Source organism: Suricata suricatta, chromosome 4 (assembly GCF_006229205.1).
Source record: "Suricata suricatta isolate VVHF042 chromosome 4, meerkat_22Aug2017_6uvM2_HiC, whole genome shotgun sequence".
NCBI classification, from domain to species: domain Eukaryota; kingdom Metazoa; phylum Chordata; class Mammalia; order Carnivora; family Herpestidae; genus Suricata; species Suricata suricatta.
In genome coordinates, this window is record NC_043703.1 from 44,713,017 (window position 1) to 44,723,010 (window position 9,994).

At 33.2% G+C, this 9,994-nt stretch overlaps 1 long non-coding RNA gene across 1 annotated transcript; it reads right to left on the bottom strand.

The window, feature by feature from the left end:
• Positions 1-4,252: 4,252 nt before the first annotated feature.
• On the bottom strand, positions 4,253-9,287 carry LOC115290502. Its single transcript, XR_003908148.1, has 3 exons — positions 9,230-9,287; positions 4,460-4,670; positions 4,253-4,341 (listed from the first exon to the last, which is right to left on the bottom strand). It is a non-coding gene; the product is annotated as an uncharacterized LOC115290502 (long non-coding RNA).
• Between the last annotated feature and the right edge of the window lie 707 nt (positions 9,288-9,994).

Below are 9,994 nucleotides of genomic sequence, written 5' to 3' on the forward strand. Positions count from 1 at the left end.
AGCCCCATGACTTTAAAACTGAAGTGAAAACATAACTTTGGGGCAATGAATTTGAAATCTCTTAGGGAGAACATATTTCAATGTATCATGCTGGTATATCAAAAATGTAACAGGTTCTCATTTTTCAGTTATGTTTATGACATTTATTTATTTTAGGTTTATTTATTTTTGAGAGAGCACGAGCACACACACAGGCTGGGTGGGGGAGTGAGCAGAGAGAAGGAGAGAGAGAATCCCAAGCAGGTTCCACACTGTCAGTGCATAGCCTGATGTGGGGGTTGAACCCATGAAATGTGAGATCATGACATGAGCTGAAATCAAGAGTGGGACACTTAACTGAGCTACCCAGGCACCCCTATGTTTATGATATTTTAAATGGTAGTTATAATTTGTCTATTGGTAAAGTATTAGGATTTATTTTAATATTTCACAATGCTATCCTAAAACAAATAAAGATACTTAGATACTTCAAAAGTGGGGAATGGATGAACAGCATTAAGGAAAAAATCATCAGCAGGACAAGGAATATTGTGCCTGTGCCCCTGTATTTTAATGTTTATTTATTTTGAGAGAGAGGACAAGCGCACGCACACAAGCAGGGGAGGGGCTGAGAGAACAAGGAGATAATGACCTGACCCCCAATATCGAGTCAGGCACTTAATAGACTGAGCCACCCAGGTGCCCCTCTGCCAGTGCCCTTTGAAAGCTGCAGTGAGGAAGCAATTTTTGTCACCATTTAAATGTTTCTTAAATGGAGTTTTTGTATACTAATGCGTATAAATCCTACTTTCTTACTTGAACCTCCACTGAACCTCCACTGAAATCTACAGTTTGATAGTAAGATTTATATTCTTGATAGAGCTTTTCTTATAGGGGTAAGATGGTTGGAATTTTCTGTATTTTGGCACTTTGTCTGACTCTCTTCTTTAGTCCTAAAACTCAACACCACTGTCAAAAGCAACTACAAACACGAACCCAATATACCACGTGCCCACCGTTCCCAAGGAAATTCAGCGTTTAATACTAAAGTGTCCAGAGGAGGGAAACCTAGCAATTCATCTTACACAACATAGTTCAATTGTTTTTGCTTTCCAGCTTTTCAGACAATTCTTTTTCTTAATAAAAGTTATCTGTTTGTCCATGCTTAGTTGTTTTGTGTGCAAGCATTTGCAGTATATGATGGACAAGCAAATTGTGTGGTTAACAAACACTTTTGATCCGAGTTGAAAAAGTATAGATCCATTTAATTCAATTAAAATCTCTTTATCTGAGAACATATGAGATTCTACCTTTCAAGTTAGGTTCTAAAAATACAAAAATGATTACAAGATCCTGCCCTAGAATAACAGACTATTATTAGCAGTTGAAAAATAAAATAAAGAGGCATATCTCTCCCTGCTGCTGGTCTAGATTGTATACTATGAATACCATATATTTATTTTTACAGAACATTTTAGTGTGTTATACTTATCAGTTAATAAATGGTAATATTTTCCTTGTTTACTTATAAAGAACTTGACAGTGCTTCGCCTGATGAAAATTTCAAAAAATGGTATACTTGCTAAATTTTCTAAAAGTTTTACAGTTACAAATAAAGTAAACTCCCATTACTTTCATAACTGCCTCCCTTTGTATTAGATTAGAAAACCACTAATAGCTTTTGAGCATGATTGTCTAATATTTTATTCAGGTCTCGCTTAGAAACACATTGAAATCATTACCTGACTTTTAAGAAAGAGGAGTTCTTTTTCCAATTAAAAATAAACCCACTGGCACACCCAAGCTCTTACTTCTTTTGCCTGGAAATGCTCATTTGACTTTCAGATTAAGGTATAAAGGGCTATCAACCAGAGAAAAGTGATGTTTCTGGAGGTAACATTTTTAAAAGTTGGTTTGGGTAGTACTCAGCCACAAAATTAACCTTTTTGTTTTCCTAGTATGGTCAAGAAAACAAACAAAAAATGTATACCACGTAGCACCTAGCATTCCACTTTATGTTTTACAGGGGTTGTTAATTTTGTTTGGAATAATGGTTAAGGAAAATTCTGAAAATGAAAATGTGCATCAAATCCATCATGTTAAAATGAAAGTTCAGAAATGAACTTTTGGAAATTCTAAGCTAACTTAACAGAATTCATGACAAATCAGTATGTCTCTCTCTATTCAAGTTAACTGTGGAATCATAAGACAGCAGCACCTTATAGGCACACTAAACCGTAGCCTGGTAACTGGTGTTGTGCAATTCGAGAACACTAGGGGCAAATTTTAGCTTTGATATTTTATCCCTGAAAAAAACCAGATGCCTTCATCTACTGTGTGGCACTTAACTGGACACTGGTGGAATTACAAGACTGTTTTCTCATGTATAACTTGTTTGAGAAAACAAACTTTCATTAATGACCTTGAACATGAGAATTGCTTTTTAACCCCTCCCATTCAACTGGATGATTTTGTATAAAATGTAAAGAATCAAGGAAAAATGTAATACACGTTGTCTTGTCTATCGCTTTGCCAAAAATGGTAATTCACAATATGGAGTTAGGAGAGAATTATAGTGTAGACTGACACTATCTTATTCCTGACTGAGGAGAGGGGTTACATGTATCTTCGAAGACTGAGAGAGCTCTAAATAAATGTAAGGCTGTTTGGGTGTGCTGGATTCAGCTTTGCTCCAGAGGACAGATGCTTTTGTAAGATCAATGACTATACTATACAATTCTTGAGCTTGGTTTCTATTTTCATACAGTATTGTTCATGTCTGTGTCCTAAAGATACACTGCAATTTTGCAATCTCACACTTGATGGAATGACACTGGAATAGTTCTATTAAGTTTTGTTAAAAATTTTTGGAATCTTAGAATAATGCAATATCTCATTATGACATTATGGGCACACACAAAATTCCAAAGCAGCCCATCGATCATCCAACACATCATAATGGCCTTTTGAGCAAACATCAGAATAAAATACATAACTAAGGAAATTCCTTCAGTGAATTTTATTTTGAACTTCTGTTCATTTTAAGGGTCAAAATAAAATGGAAAATATTTGAAAAATAAATAAATGCATGACTCTGATAAGACCACAAATTGCTGTGTAAAGCCAAGTTCTGAAAAAATACTTACACAAATATTTATGTTTAATATTATAGTAGTTATATACATTTTATAATATGTAGTTAGATTTTTTCCTGTAGTTTTCTTTCTTGATGTTTTTTACAGCATTCTGTGTTTACTTTCTTCATAGTGATTTTTATTGCCTTGTACTATTTTTATTTTTTAAATCTTCTTTGTTAATATACCATTAATAACTTGAGTTTGTCAAAAGTTCAGACATAACCAAAATAAAACCAAACCAATGAATCACGGAAGTAGTAACTAGTAAAAGTTTATTGTGCATACATTAAAAAGATACTTTGTGAACTAGGAACATTCAAACCAGAATATGGAACGAGGCTTATGGATATACTGTTATAAAGCAGCTTATACAGTGAGAAAGCAGTAACTGTTCATCCCAGTGAGTGGTTAAATTAGATATTGGTATACATGTAGATATTGGCTACATTAGAATTTTCTTAATTGATAGTTGGTCAGTGGATATTTTATATTAATCCTGGAGTAAACAATTTAAGTTTTTCTCATGAATTTAGAGGCATAATCAAGAAATGATCCAGGTCAAGTTAGTCTTGGAAAATAATCTAAATTAAGCTTTGTTTATATGATTATACTGGTTTAGTCTACTCAGGGAGATTTCAGAGTTTTCATTTGTTTTTTATTTTAACAATTCACCCCACTCCCGTTTTGGTTTTTCTCTCAGCAAACTGAGAGTATGACCAACCAGTGTAGCCTTATTCTCATTTATAACCGTTTGTGTAATTAATCAGGCTGAAGAATGACATATTTGCTCTTTCCATTAGTCAAGTCTTTAGGCTAGAGGGCCATGTAGCCACCATCTTCATCATTTATGTGGTTATTATTGATTTTACCCAGTTGTCGGATCCTGATGGATACCATTAGGTGTGTGAGTGGCTATCAAAGGCATTTAAAACCCCAAGAGTATACAATGCACTAGAGAGGTTAATATAATAACTATACCAAGAACAGTAATCAAGGATTGACAAATTCCCTAGAACAGAGATTACCAGGAGATTAACCAATTAAATAACTCAAGTGGGTTATAACTTTTAAAAGTTATTTATATATGCATAGCATGATGTACTAGCAGTCACATATTCTCATGATTACTTAGGACAGGATGAATATGAGGTTTTATTTTGCGAGGTGGTGTTGCAAGTGAGCTCCATATGATGTGAACAATCAGGTAATTTAATTAGAGGTGTTTCTATGGAAACAAAAGAAAAACAAATGTTAATAGTTCAAGCAAATTATAAATTCAGTTTCTGAGTCTGGGGAAAAGCCAGTTGAGATGGCTTTTAGACACTGGGATCAAAGCCTCTTACCATGGACTAAGGGCAGGCACACGCAGTCTGACAGACATGCCTGATTTGCACTTTGAAGGGCTCTGGTGAACTCTGAGCAGCCACATAGCAGCAGGCAAGAAGAGTGTCCATATGTGAGCGACTGTGGTGATTTCTCTCTGGTTTATCTCAAGTTCTCCAGCTTTAACTTGTATGGCTTTTGGAAAAGGGCAATTTTAGTTTTATAGTGACTCTAAGTTAAAAGAGTGGGAGAAAATTGGAAATGTTAGTTTGGAGAAGTCTAGCCAAATATTAGAAGAAAACAGAAGAATTCAGGATTCAATCTAGTTTAGAACTAAAAACAAAACCTCAGAGACAGTTAACATGATTAGAATCTGATATCCACTAAGATCTATTTACTGAATTATATTTTCAGTAAATAGACCTTATTTTTTCTCTATGTAATTTCTCTATAATACAAGTTTGTAAATTTGTTTACAAGTTAAAAATATTTTCAATAAACTTGGCCCAATTATTTACATAAGTGCAGCAAGAATAATGATTGACCTCATAGACTTTTTAAAATCAACTTTGCTGAAACTTTTCACAAGGAATCTCAATAGAACTTTCATAAGCTTCTCAAGGTTAGAATGTCAAGTCAAGGACTTGTTGAATTGTGACCTTTTACAAGGATATCAGATTCATATTGAACTTATGCAAATACATATATTGTCATAAAAGATAAGAATATTTAGTAAGAGTTTCTGAATTCCGGAGGGATCAGGTAAGGAGAAAAAAATTTCAACTTTTGTTGTGAAGATACACTTTATCAAATTGCTCTAAGTTATAGATAGCTTAAAAAAGATGAGAAAAGGAGGCCCTTTAAATGTGAAAAATAAAGCATTAAAATAACCAGCAATGGTTTAAATGAAGTCATAAAAATTATAATCATCTTCATCAGTCCATTCAGTGTTATGTAATTACTTCTTGTTTTGTTTCATTTTGGGTTGGCAGCTTTATTAATCAATCAGGTTTCCATTAGAGTTTTAGAAATTCTTACCCAGTTCAGTGTCATGATCTGAAAGTTATAAAAATCTGAATTTTAGAGTAGTTTTCAGAGTCTTCTCCATGAATCTCTTTGAAAATGAAGCACATTTTTCAGGAATACTTTTGCAGAAGTAGAAAAATAAAATAATGACTATCTGTAAATGACCAAAGACTTAAAAATAACCATGGCTAGAAGTATCATAGTTCACACACACACACACACACACACACACACACACACACACACACATAGATGCAATTGACAAGTAAATTTGATTATTTCTATTACAGATATTGTAAAATTATGACTGAAAACCTGATACCACAATATCAGATTTTTAGGAATTTCATATCACTTCTGAATTATTTTACTGATAGATCTCATATAAATATGATCTAAAAAGGTTAAACTTTTTATTTGACAATATTTTTCATATAATTAACATATCAAGGAAGCCTGAAAAAATTAACATTTATATTTTACTTTATTCACAATTTGATTTGGGGAAGTTTGTTAACAATGTCAAAAGATTTAAAACATTTGATCAGGGGCACCTGGGCAGCTCACTTGGTTGAGTGTCCAACTTGGGCTCAGGTCATGATCTCGTGGTTCATGAGTTTGAGCCCCATGTTTGGCTCTGTGCTGACAGCTCAGAGCCTGGAGCCTGCTTCTGATTCTGTGTCTCCCTCTCTCTCACTGCTTCTCCCCCCCTCATACTCTGTCTCTATCTTCCTCAAAAATAATTAACATTAAAAAATAAAAATAAACATTTGATCTAATTGGATCATAGGTTTCTATCAAACAATACTTAGTTATCCATTCAACCAAAGACAAAAGATTTCAAAGACAAATATGGAAAGTATATATTTGACAAAAAAAATCTTAGTTCATTTAATAGAGAAGACTTAATTGTTTTTCTAAGTAATCAAACTTAATAAAGACAACATGAAACACAGGAAATTATTTTAAGACACAGAATCTTGGTTTTCTAGGTGATTACATTAACAGTAAACAAAACCAACTTGGTTTTCAATCTCTTAACAGTGGACCAATAATTAAAAAAAACCCCAAACAACCTATTCTTTTAACACAGAGAAAATCAAGTTCTGATTTTGCACCCGGGCACTTTCGATACTAAAATTCCTTTTTTTTTTTTTTACCATGATTCCAGTCATAGCATGGCTACACATAAAATTCCTTTCTCAACATTCCTTTTCCACAAACCTTGTCCAGCTTTTATATCCATTTAGGTTTTGTCCCATCTTTTCCCTTTGTTATTCTGGAACAAACATTTTAATTTAGGACAAAATTACTTTCCTTTTTCCTCTTCCAGAAGCAAATTAAATAAATAAAAAAACCCCTCCAAACTTAAAAACATGTGTCATTTATATCTTCCTTTATCCTAACACATTCTATTTTTCTTATCTGTTTTTTCATATACAGTCATTTTCTTTAACCATTATTATTTGTAGTATTTACTTTTACATATTATAAATTTTAACTATTATTAATCTTTGACAACTCAGAAGCTTGCAATTGTGAACTATCTATATGTTAGCATTCTGTAGTGAATTAAAAATTTATAAATATACTTAATAATTTCCAGACATATTCTTCCTCCTAGAAAATTTTTCAGTATAGTGCAAAACATGTTTATTAATAGACCCAAATACCATTAGTCTCAGTACAAAAAAATTAAAAGAAACAAATTTCTCTTTAGCATTTAATATTAATCTGACTTAGAAATGATGTAGATATTCAGTGAATATAAATTATTTAAACTTAATATACATTATTTAAATTACCTGCTTTTAACAATCTTACTTAGATTAGATATCAAACAGCTAACCATCATCTTAAGTTATTTTTCTTGTTGACTAATTTTGAAGACAGGTCTGCTTTTGTTAAACAAACTTAGATTAGTTTTTATTTATCAAGATTATCCCAGATCATGTGAATGTGAAAAAAATTTGCGTAAGTTCTTATATTTCTGAGAGTACACTTGATTTATATAAATGCTTAATTGTCTCTAAGCCAATTATACAGAATTATTTACAAACTAATTTTGGCAGTGTCATCCATAGATAGAGAAGATACCATATCTATAGCATACATAAATAGACATATGTAAACATACAGACAGATCCAGGAAGAAATTTTATAGCTTTTATTTAAAAAGTTTTAGCCATCACTGCAACTACACTGTGTATAAACCTTCTTTCAACTAACATCTTTTTCATTAAAAGTATTTGTGAACTTTATGTGTAGAAACATATGGGAATAGCTGTATAGTTAACTCATTGAAACTACCCTGTGTATGTAAACCATCTTTCAAGTAATACTTTCCATTAAGATACAAGTGTTTGATCAATTAATCTTTGATAAAGCAGAAAAGAATATCCAGTGGGTAAAGGGCAGTCTCTTTAACAAATGGTATGTGGGAAAGTATGCAAAAGAATGAAAACTGGAGCACTTTTCTTACACCATACACAAAAGTAAATTCAAAATGGATTAATGACCTAAATGTGAGACCTGAAATCATAAAAGTACTAGAGGACAACACAGGCATAACCTTGTGACACTGGCCAAAGCAGCTTCTTTCTAGATGTCTTCTGAGACAAGAGCAACAAAAGCAAAAATAAACTATTGGGACTTCATCAAAATAAAAAGTTTCTGCACAGTGAAAGGAACATTCAACAAAGTTAAAAGACAAGCCATGGAATGAGAGTAGATATTTGCAAATGACATATCTGATAAAGGGTTAGTATACAAATGTATAAAGAACTTATAAAATGTGAACACCTCAAAAATGAATAATCCAATTAAGAAACGGATAGAAGACCCGAATAGATGTTTTTCCAAAGAAGACTTAGAGATGGCCAATAGGTACATGTAAAGATGCTCAACATCACTGATCATCAGGGAAATGAAAATCAAAACTACAATGAGATGCCGCGTCACACCAGCCAGAATGGCTAAAATCAACAACACAAGAAACTGCAGGTATTGTTGAGGATGTGGGGAAAGGAGACCTCTCTTACACTGTTGGAGGGAATGCAAACCAGTGCAGCCACACTGGAAAAGCTACACATTTTTTTGAAAAGGTTAAAAGTAGAATGACCCTAGGATCATCCATTGCACTACTAGGTATATATCCAAAGAATACAAAGATACTAATTCAAAGGGATACATGCACCCAGATGATGTTTATAGTAGCATTATCTACAATAGCCAAATTATGGAAAGAGCTGAAATGTCCATCAACTGATAGATAAAGAAGATGCAGTATATATATACAATGGAATATTATCCAACCATAAAAAGAATGAAATCTGGCTATTTTCAATTATTAAGTTGGAGCTACAGAGTATTATGCTAAGTGAAATAGGTCAGTTATAGAAGGACATACCATAAGACTTCACTCATGTAGAATTTAAACAAAACAAATGAACAAAGGGGGAAAAAAAGACAAATCATGAAATAGGCTGTTAACTATAGGGAATGAACAAACCGTTGGTTATCAGTGGAGGGGAGGGGGGTTAAATAGGTAATGGGGATTACGGAATACACTTTGATGGGTTCTGGGTGTTGTATCAAAGTGTTGTATTAACTATATTGTATACCTGAAACTAATATTACACTGTCCATTAACTAACTGGAATTTAAATAAAAACTAAAAAAAAAAGCCATGTCTCAAGTACTAAATTCAAAATAATAGTTGTATCTACACTGTGATTCCAGCAGATGTACTGAGTTAAGTTTACCTGCTCAGATGGCCAAAGAGTTTTACTGGATGTTTTTTATTTTAAAGATTCTTTTAGAGCTATTTTGAGAGTCATTTTGTGTTTTAGAATCTTCTGCATTCCACTCAAAGAATGCATTTCATGGTCTCTAAGAGGATTGGAATTCTCTCTTCTAAGGGTGCCCCTTAAGGAGGACTTAGATAAATGTTCCTCAAAGTGGCTACTACAATTCCAAAAGTTCACTCATGTTCTAAAAAGGCACAGGATCATGGTTCATTAGACCAAGTCCACAGGCCATCTCTGTTTTTAGATTCCCTAAGATGTCTTAACTATAGAGGGCTCTATTTTCCAACAGGTGTTCCAAAACACAGGGAATTACATGTCTTGTCCATTTTTGAACTTCATAGGGTGACTTGCAAAGAAACCTTACCAAACAAAATATAGGTATGCATAATAAAAGTGGGGAGTTCAAAATACAAGACAATGGGTCAGATCCAGGAGAGATTATTTACTGTCTAACTCTAGGGAGAAAGCTTCAGGTTCTGTGGGTAGCAGCTACTCACCAACCTTAGACTCAGTGAGGTCTTCCCCACTTCTGATGCTTTATTTAAAATGCCAAAAGCTCAGACATAACATAAGTAAAGCCAATGAACCATCAAAGTAGTCATTAGTAAAAGTTTATTGTGTACATATCAAAAAGACTGTTTGTAAGGTAGGAGCACTCAGACCAAAACACAGAATGAGGCTCCAGGAATATACTATTATAAAGCAGCTTATATAGGGAGG